This window comes from Oryctolagus cuniculus, chromosome 7 (genome assembly GCF_051225735.1).
Source record: "Oryctolagus cuniculus isolate XC-2025 breed Fujian yellow rabbit chromosome 7, ASM5122573v1, whole genome shotgun sequence".
NCBI lineage: Eukaryota > Metazoa > Chordata > Mammalia > Lagomorpha > Leporidae > Oryctolagus > Oryctolagus cuniculus.
The window spans coordinates 52,706,955-52,716,096 of record NC_142873.1 but is presented as its reverse complement, the minus strand read 5'-3'; the positions used below and the strand labels follow the sequence as shown (position 1 = coordinate 52,716,096).

The following is a 9,142-nucleotide window of genomic DNA, read 5'->3' as shown; positions in this document are numbered from 1 at the left end:
CAAAAAACTTGATATTTATGTGTATCAATAGTAAAATATCTGTGCTGAGTCTTCTAGATACCTGGATGATGATTAAGTTAATAACTCTGAATAAAAGATATCCACCAAGAAGTGACTAAAGTATCCTGGCTGGGTGGGGTGCGGGGGACCAGCCACATTTTCACTTTTCATGCATATTCCTTGGCTGGGAAGTCTAGGTAGAAAAGTCCTGGGCTCTGAGAATACTACAGACCCGAGTACTATTCCTGGCTTAGCTACCAGCTAACCAAATTTGGTCATCCGACAAAATGAGGAAAGGAGTGTCCACCTGGCAAGGTAATTGAGAAATAGTTATACCAGGCCATGGCTGAAAAGAGGCCAACATTGTGCCTGGAAAATCTAGGTGCAGAGACATTTCAAACAAGTTCAAACCCACGAAGTCCATTTGTCTTGTACCCTGGACGAACCTGGTCTGTTCATTTCTAACATGGTCAGACCCTTTTGGAGGGAAACAGCTGGGAGCACAGTGAGACTAGTGCTGTAGCTCTTGACTCATGGTGGAGGCTCTTCCAGGCGTATTTCTCAAGTCATCACAGCACCATGGGTTAAAGGAAGGAAAATATTGATGTTTTATTGAATTACTCCTATAGGTGGGATCATATATCAGAGCTGTGATCTAAACCATGAGCCGGTGCAGGAGGAATGCACAGCTGAGACCGATGAGATAAACCTTCCACAGCCCTGACTCCTCCAAGACCCAGTAAATTGCTTCCTTTATTTAATTACAAATTAATTGAAAACACTCCCATGCTGATAAAACAATACTAGTCCCCGATTTGTTGATAATAGCCTAATCCTCCTGTAATAGTCCCGTAGACACCATCACATGATTATGTCATCAATTTTACACTTGCAGGGTCTGGATAAACATGGCTGCCTGAGGTTCAGGGAAAGGATCAACACACAGAGAGGTATGCCTCAGGAAGGATAATTTAAAGACAAGTTTGGTGTCAATTGAGCTTGGGTGGATTCCCAATTCTGCCAGTCACTAGCTGGGAGGCATTTGGGAGTCCTTGGAGCATTTGAAGATTAATACATGAAAAAGACTAGCACTGTGCTAGTCACATGGTACAAGGTTCATTAATGTTACATGCATTCTCTTTTTGTCCCTCTCCTCTATTAAGCACTTAAGGAACTTAAGTTTGCAATGGGTGCAAAGTTCTCTTAGTTCCAGAGGGCCTGCGACTGTAAGGGTACCCTCTCCAGCTTCCAGCCTCTAGCACTCCTGTTAATCTCATTGTCTATGCCTACTGAAGCAATTACCTCCTTCCTGCCTACAATTGTTGCTTAAGTTTGATCCCAAGACTTTGTTGCATTTCAAGAACAGGAAATAACTCTCAAGGTGTGAGTTGGGCACATACAATATTGCCTTACCAATGATGCTCATTCTTTGGCACAGCAGCTAGAGGGGTACTCTTGCAGTTAAGGATAGGTATACGTAATAGCAAGTGAAGCAGTGTCTCTACGTACAGGACTTGGTTTAAAGGAAAAGTCAGAGTGAGTTACCATTAGTGCTCAAAGCATTTTTGAGATTTGGCCATTTACTAGGACAGGATCTATTATTCCCATTAAAACATGAAGGGTCTCTCCTTTACGACTGCCAGAATAATGAGATTTTACTTATATAAAGAGTAACTTACTTTGTTGAACTTTCAGATCGAGTGGAAAATTAAATACCGTACCTTTCATTTCAATGATTGAAACATTGAAAATAAAGCAGAAGAAAGCTAGACATGGGCTTCACTAATATTAAAGGAGAAGGCAGACTTGGTTGTCAAAATTTTCACCTTAAAGACAAAAGAAAAAAGGGCATGTCATGTCCATGAAGCAGAGAAGTACTTTTCTATGAGCCTGGTCCAGAAAACAGTAAGAATTCATAGTTTCAGAGATCTTCTATCACTTTTTACTCTCTCATCCCAACCTCCCCGTGTCCCAACCTCCAGAAAGAGACCCAAGAAGGTCTTCTTTCAGACACGATGAGATTTTCATTAATTGTTCATGCCATTCTTACAGGAGTCATTGTTGAGACTGACTAGAAGAGACCCAGCTCCGTTTAACAGGTAGGGTGAGAGACTAAGTCAAGTGTGGGATGATGGATGATATTTAAGTAAATCATGGGTCAAAATAAAAATATCTTAAAGCAGGAGTCAAAGACTTGTGGAAAGCACCTTCACATGCAGTGGGAAGAATCCCTTGTTCCCTCCTCCTCTGTAGAGTGTGGCTTGCACTTTTTCCTCTGTGCTTATCTGATGATGTGTCTAACTCTCCCCTGGGCCAGAGGGTTTATAGGGCAGGTTGTGGGTCTTCTTTATCTTTGACTTTCTTTCACCCCATGAATGTCTGACACATAGCGTAAAATCAGTAAATATTTGCTGTATGACAGAGCTTGAGAGAGAAAAGAAAAACACAGGAAAAGAAACTAGAGTCTTTCAATCACAAAAATATGTTGGCTTCAAATTTAATCAGAAAGTAAAAGCTGATATTGGGTTTACTGGAAGAAAAGTATAATGTTTTTGGATTCGAAAGTTGATAAGTCAGCATCACCTCATACAACTGTTTAAGCTACAAGCAGACATCACTAGAGGCAGAGCCACAACAACTGGCAGCCTAATGCAAACAACGGTTTCACTGAGGTGAAGAGAAAGTAAACTTCTCAAATTCAAAGCATGTTTAGGCAAAGCCTATCTCCATCATCCCGAGTGACTAATTTGCTATGTTGAATAGATCATTTAATTGGGACAGACAATGTTAAATATTGATGGCACAATTCAACAATCCAGATGTTTTGCTGGATCTCGTCTTGCTAAAACCAGATCCATTTCTGATTTGTCTTACTGATAATTTCAAATCTCTGTAGAAATCAGTGAAGGAACTTAGTTCAAAGTGTCATTATGGTCAACCAAAAAGAATAGGTTACATTTATTAGAATGATTTCAGCCACAATTACATTAATACCCATGTTTTTTTTTTTTTTTTAAGGAAATGTATTAGCACACAAAAATGGAAGGTAAAAGATGAGACACACATCCGAGTTGGCTCATCCAATGACTCGATGTCGTCAGTGGTTCTGGGCATGCTCGTCTGCTGTGCTGTTGGCCACGTGCGTTTCATGCTGATTGGAATTTCTCTCATGGCAATGGGATGATCCTGAGCCTTAAAAGCAGTATTGGCAAGAAGAAAGACTTTGACTCAGTGATTTTCTGTCGGGCGTAGAGAAAATAACACAGAGAAAACGAATGCTGAGAGAGCAAACAAGAGAGTACATAAAAGGGAGAACTGCACAAAATCTGCATTTTGACAGTAGGGCAAATAGCTGGGCTTTAGAAGTGCACATGTACGACTAAAACTCAAGGCTTACACGAAATATCCCCATCATTTGGGGATATGAATAATGGGAAAAACTTCAGAAACTACTATTTTTACTTATTATTTAAAATATCTTCAGTTTATGTACACTAGAAGATGTGGTAGAGTTGTGTTTGCTGGACAGATGTGTGTAAAATGATGACTTCTTAGTTTCCAAGCAGTAGCTCTGAAGCAGAAGTCTCCAAATCCTTGGAATAGGCCTTAGAAAATTCAAAGCCACAAGACAGTGAATGGCGTGACCGTTTCATGTGTGCAGCATGGCTGTCACGAAGGCGTGAAACATCAGTTCTCAGAAACTTCCTGCTAATCGAACAGGAGAGCACCATGGAGTGCTCATCCAAGGAACATTGCCTTACATGTTTGTGGTGGTGTGGAAGTTGAAATTGCCTAGAGAGTATGGACAAAACTGATTTAGAGGAGTTGGACTCACAGTCATTGGTGACAATATATTTTGCTTAGAGTTTCCTTCTTTTGTATGCACAATAGAAGGATAAAACTGTCTAAATTATTCCTAAAAAGATTATTTAGGGGCAGACATGGCCTAGTAAGTTAAGCCCCTGCTTGCTGCATGCCTACTACTGCATCAGAGTGCCTACTTTGAGCCTCAGCTACTCCACTTCCAATCCAGCTTCCTGCAATACCCATTCCAAGAGGCAGCAGATAATAGCACAAGCACTTGAGTTCCTGCCACCTGCATGGGAGATCTGGATAGAGTTCCTGGTTCTTAGCTTTGTCATGACCCAGCCTTAGCTCCTGGCTTCAGCTTGGCCCAACCCTGACTGCTGTGGCCATTTGGAGAGTGGACCAGTGGATGGAAGACACCTCTCTCTTTCTCTGTCACTCTGTCTTTGAAATAAATAAAAGACTTTAAAATGATTATTTATAAATAAATTAAACATACCAAATCATAAGAAAGAAATGGTGATTAAATTTAAGTTTGGCATTACTATGTAGGGACAATCTGTTCTTGGAAGTATTTCTCCCAAAGTGATACTTGTCATTTCTGATACTATATGAATACCCTCTATTAACTAAGATCAATGAAGAACTAAAAATATTATTTTGGTAAGCTGAAGTTATGGGGATTCCTTTTAATTCCCTGACTATGAAGACCTGGACAATGATTGTCACCAACTTGTTGAAGGAATCCCTCAGACTGAAACTTTGTACACTCCTTGAATATGCTTTCTGGATATTTTAGAAGTAAACTTGCTGTTTTTCCATGACTTGAGACTTTTTTCTCTTTTGATGTATACTTGTAGCAATGAACCTATATTACTGGGTTCCAAAACAACTAGATTCTGCTTTTTTATCTATATTTTCTTTGCAGACACTCAAATGTTGAAAATGATCACTGTATACGAGTGGTACAAGTCACTTTACTCCAAGATTCATAAAAGAAATATTGAATTCTCAGAGTACATCAGCAGATTACTTTGTAGCAGTTTCCAGGAAGCTGCTGCCTTCAAGCAATCATTGTTTATGTTGGGTTCTACTCTCTAAGTATTGAAATCTGCAGATTAGGAAGCACGGATTCCTCATTGTCATTTTTGGAATTGCTTCTCAAATGTATACTACCTGTGATTTCATCATCCTGGAGCATTTGCTATACTACAGGTTAGTTATAAAATCCATTGGCTGACGACAGTGATCCATTGTCTTTCTGACTCAGTCTGTGATTCTGCTCCCTTATACCATACTGTAATTTATTTCTGAACACCCTGTGGAAAGATGTGAATAAAATATCTATGCTTGTGACTCCTAATTTGCTTTATCTTGATTGTTTCATCGTCAATGACAACTGTATGACAGTTTCCCAATCTATAACTATTTCTTCATTCAGATTTACTATGTTAGCTGTGTGAACTTAAGATCTGGCAGGAAAAATAGAGCCATAGTATAGCACAATTCATCTTTAATCTATTATCCTGTCAAAAGTTAAACAAGATTTGTGTTTATTTTTATAAACTACCTATAGCAGTGTGGACAGTTATTATGAAAAGCACAGTTCCTTTATCATATAATTAGATTTTGCTCAACTAATATGTCAGATTTTCTTCAGCATTAAAGACATATTAAATCACAAACATATAATATTATTCCTAAAAATGACTTAAATTTCCATAGAATATATTGCTTCATTTCATTGTTTCTATACTAAATTCTCACCTTTCCCAGGATTGAAAAGGGAGTTTCACTATGACGATGAACCATTTTTAGTCCTAAGCAAGCTGCTTCATTCTTGTGTTAAAGATCTGAGACAAGAATAGGAGATGTGGGGAGGTAAATATCTATGATGATTTCTTGATCCCATATCTTGAGGTATTTGTAACAGCTGAATGAAAATAGGTGAGACCAATTTAACTCAAATTTTAGGCAAACCAGCACTTAGGACCACTGAGCTGCTGAATGCAAAGTGATGTTACAAGAAGTACTGAGGGAGGACTGAGGCTTCTTCATAGCCCCATACCAACAGAGACTCTGTCCATATCCTTAGATAGATGGTTTTCACATCTTATATCCCTAGGCTCAACTTACCCTTTTCCCTAATTTTTCTGTGACTGTATTCAAAGATTATCCCCTAATTTAACTAGAAGGCAAAAAATCCCCACTCAGATTGTTTTCAATTAATTTATTTCTTTAAAGCATATTTGAATGCTGTATTATTCTCATCTTCTTGATCAATTCTGGTAACAATTTGAAGCACATTTTAATGTCTTTATATTTAGCCCTGGCAGAAACTGTAGCACCATTCCTTTGAATTATGAATTTTTATATTTTATGCAGCTCTCTAGTCACTTTAAAAACAGAAATCTTAGCAACAAGAGAGTATAATTCCTATAGAAAAGAATGTTGCAAATAATAGTAAATATTTTTTAAAGATTTATTTATTTACTTGAGAGGCAGAGTTATAGACAGAGAGAGGGGTCTTTCATCACTGGTTCACTCCCCAAATGGCTGCAATGGCTGCAGCTGACCTACCTGAAACCAGGAGCCAGGAGCTTCTTCCAGGTCTACTATGTGGGTGCAGGGGCCCAAGCACTTGGGCCATCCTCCACTGCTTTCCCAGGCCATCAGCAGGGAGCTGCATTGGAAGTGGAGCAGCTGGGACTTGAACTGGCACACATATGGGATGCAGGCACTGCAGGCGAATGCTTAACATATTGCACCATAGTGCCGGCCCCAATAATAGTATATTTTCATTTTGCAAATGTGTTCTGTCTTCCAGAAGGGACACATAGTTTCTCACTGTACTTTCGGTAACAGCAATACTATTTTTAGTCCATCTGTTTCCCTCAGTAAAGGAAGGATGTTGATGCCAGACAGCTCTATCTCAATTCACCAAAAGATAATTCCCTGAGAACCAATTTGCCAAATTGCTAATTCACAGAAATGGCAATTTACTAGATTTACTAATCTTTTAAAAACTATTTATAATGTTTATAGTGATTTTTAACAGCTTTTGAAGATTCTGTGAAGATTTCTTGATTGATTTTTGTTTTGTGTTCTTAGCAGCACGCTGAGGAATGTTCAATTTGTCCCTGGCTGGGTCCCTGCTGCTGAAGCTGAAGGGAGCTAGGGAATATTAAAGGGATCCTCTGCAGGGGTAAAGACTGGGAAGAGAGCCAGCACTGCTCAGACTGGGCTGTCAGTCTCAGCGATGGAGGTGACTGAGGGAGAGACCATAGGGCAGGGAAATGGAAAGACAAAGGAACCATTGTTGAACATACCCTTGACTGTATTCTTTTTTTTCTTTTTTCAGCTGAGGTAGAAATGAAATATAATAAGCCACACATATTTAAAATGTTCAATTTGAGATGTTTTGACACATGTATGCAGCCATGAGCCAGCACTATAATCAAGATCTTGAGCGTATCCATCATCCCCCAATGTTCTCTTGTATCCTCAATTTTATATTTTGCATATATGAAACCATTTGAAGTTGTCATTAATATTATGATCATTTTCCCATCTTTTTTTAAAAAAATCCTCTGAGCTTCATTCTGAATAGCTTACATCACTATTTTCATTGATTTTTTCCAACATGTGTAACCTATTGTTAATCATATCCAGTATATTTTTCATTTCAGACATTGCATTTTCTTCTCCAAAAATTCAGTTTGTGTCTTCTTAACTTTATATCTTCCATATTTCTACTTAGCTTTTAAACATATAGAAAACAAGTACAAAAACATGTTTGAAGCCTTTCTCTGCTAATGTAACATCTGTGTGACTTGTGGGTCAGCTTGATAATGTTTTACGTCTGCTTGTCTGGTAATTTTGAACTAAATGCAAGATCCTGTGAATTTCACGTTGTGGCTGCAGAATACTTTTATGTCCCCAAAACTACTCTGAAGCTTTCCTCTTGGACACAGTTATTTGGAAACAGTTCGATTCCTTCAAGTCTTGCTTCTACTCTGTTTTTTTTCTTCTTCTTTATTTTCAAAGACAACAAAATCTTTAGAGACAATGTGCTGTGGTTAACCTTCCAGTGCTTGTGAATTATGGTATTTTTCTACTCTGGCTAATAGAAATATTGACTATTGGTAGCCCTTTGTGATTGCCAATGTTTCTCCCTCTGCTCCTTTTGTGTAGTTCCATGATCTCATTTTCCTCACATGTGTGCTGGAGACTTGCAGGGCTGTGGCCGTTGGAGTTCCCTCTCTGTGCAGATGTCTCCCTTTTAAACTCTGCTTGCTCTGAGCTCTCTGGACTCCCAGCTCTGTATTCTCAATTTTTGCTACTGTCAGCCTCTAACTAGGTTTCTAGTCCCTAAATTGTGGCTGGAAACTTCCCTGGGTCATGAGCCGGCAAAAGTTTATGACTTTTCTTTCTTACTTGTTTCCAACTTCTTAGTTTTCTGTGTGTGCTCCATACTGTTTTCTGCAATGGCTTTACTAAGTTACCTCCCTGCCAACAGTGTGCAAGGGTTCCCTTTTCTCCATATCCTTGGCAACACTCATTATCTTTTTGTATTTTTGATAAAAGCCAATACTACATGAGTGAGGTCATATCTCATTGTTGTTTTGCTTTGCATTTCCCTGATGATTCATGATACTGAGTATTTTTGTGTCTATTGGCCATTTGCATGTCTTCTTTTGAGAATTATTTGTTTAGATCTTTTGCCCATTTGAAAATTGGATTGTTTGGTTTTTTTGTTTTTGTTTTGTTTTTTTGTTGTTGAGTTGTTTGAGTTCCTTGTATATTCTGGATGTTAATCCCTTTTTGAATGAACAGTTTTCAAATATTTTTGTCCTATTCTGTAGACTATCTCTTTGCTTTGCTGATTGTTTCCTTTGCTGTGCAAAATCTCTTTAGTTTGGGGTCAGCACTGTGGCATAGTGGGTGAAGCTACTGCCTGCAGTGCTGTCATCCCATATGGGCTTTGGTTCGGGTCCTGGATGCTCCACTTCTGATCCAGCTCTCTGCTATGGCCTGGGAAAGCAGTGGAAGATGGCCCAAGACCTTAGGCTCCTGCACTTATATGGGAGACCTGGAAGAAGCTCTAAGCTCCTGGCTTCAGATCAGCCCAGCTCCAGCCATTAAGGCCATTTCAGTAGTGAACCAGCAGATAGAAGGCCTCTTTCTCTCTGCCTCTGCTTCCACAACTCTGCCTTTCAAATATTTATAAATCTTTTTCTAAAAAGCTCTTTAGTTTGGGGCCGGTGCTGTGGCGCAGTGGGTTAATGCCCTGGCCTGAAGTGCCGGCATCCCATATGGGTGCCGGTTCAAGTCC

At 39.1% G+C, this 9,142-nt stretch overlaps 1 long non-coding RNA gene across 1 annotated transcript; it reads right to left on the bottom strand.

Moving 5' to 3' along the window:
* Positions 1-2,483: 2,483 nt before the first annotated feature.
* On the bottom strand, positions 2,484-6,679 carry LOC149125564 (uncharacterized). Its single transcript, XR_016210712.1, has 2 exons — positions 6,388-6,679; positions 2,484-3,239 (listed from the first exon to the last, which is right to left on the bottom strand). It is a non-coding gene; the product is annotated as an uncharacterized LOC149125564 (long non-coding RNA).
* Between the last annotated feature and the right edge of the window lie 2,463 nt (positions 6,680-9,142).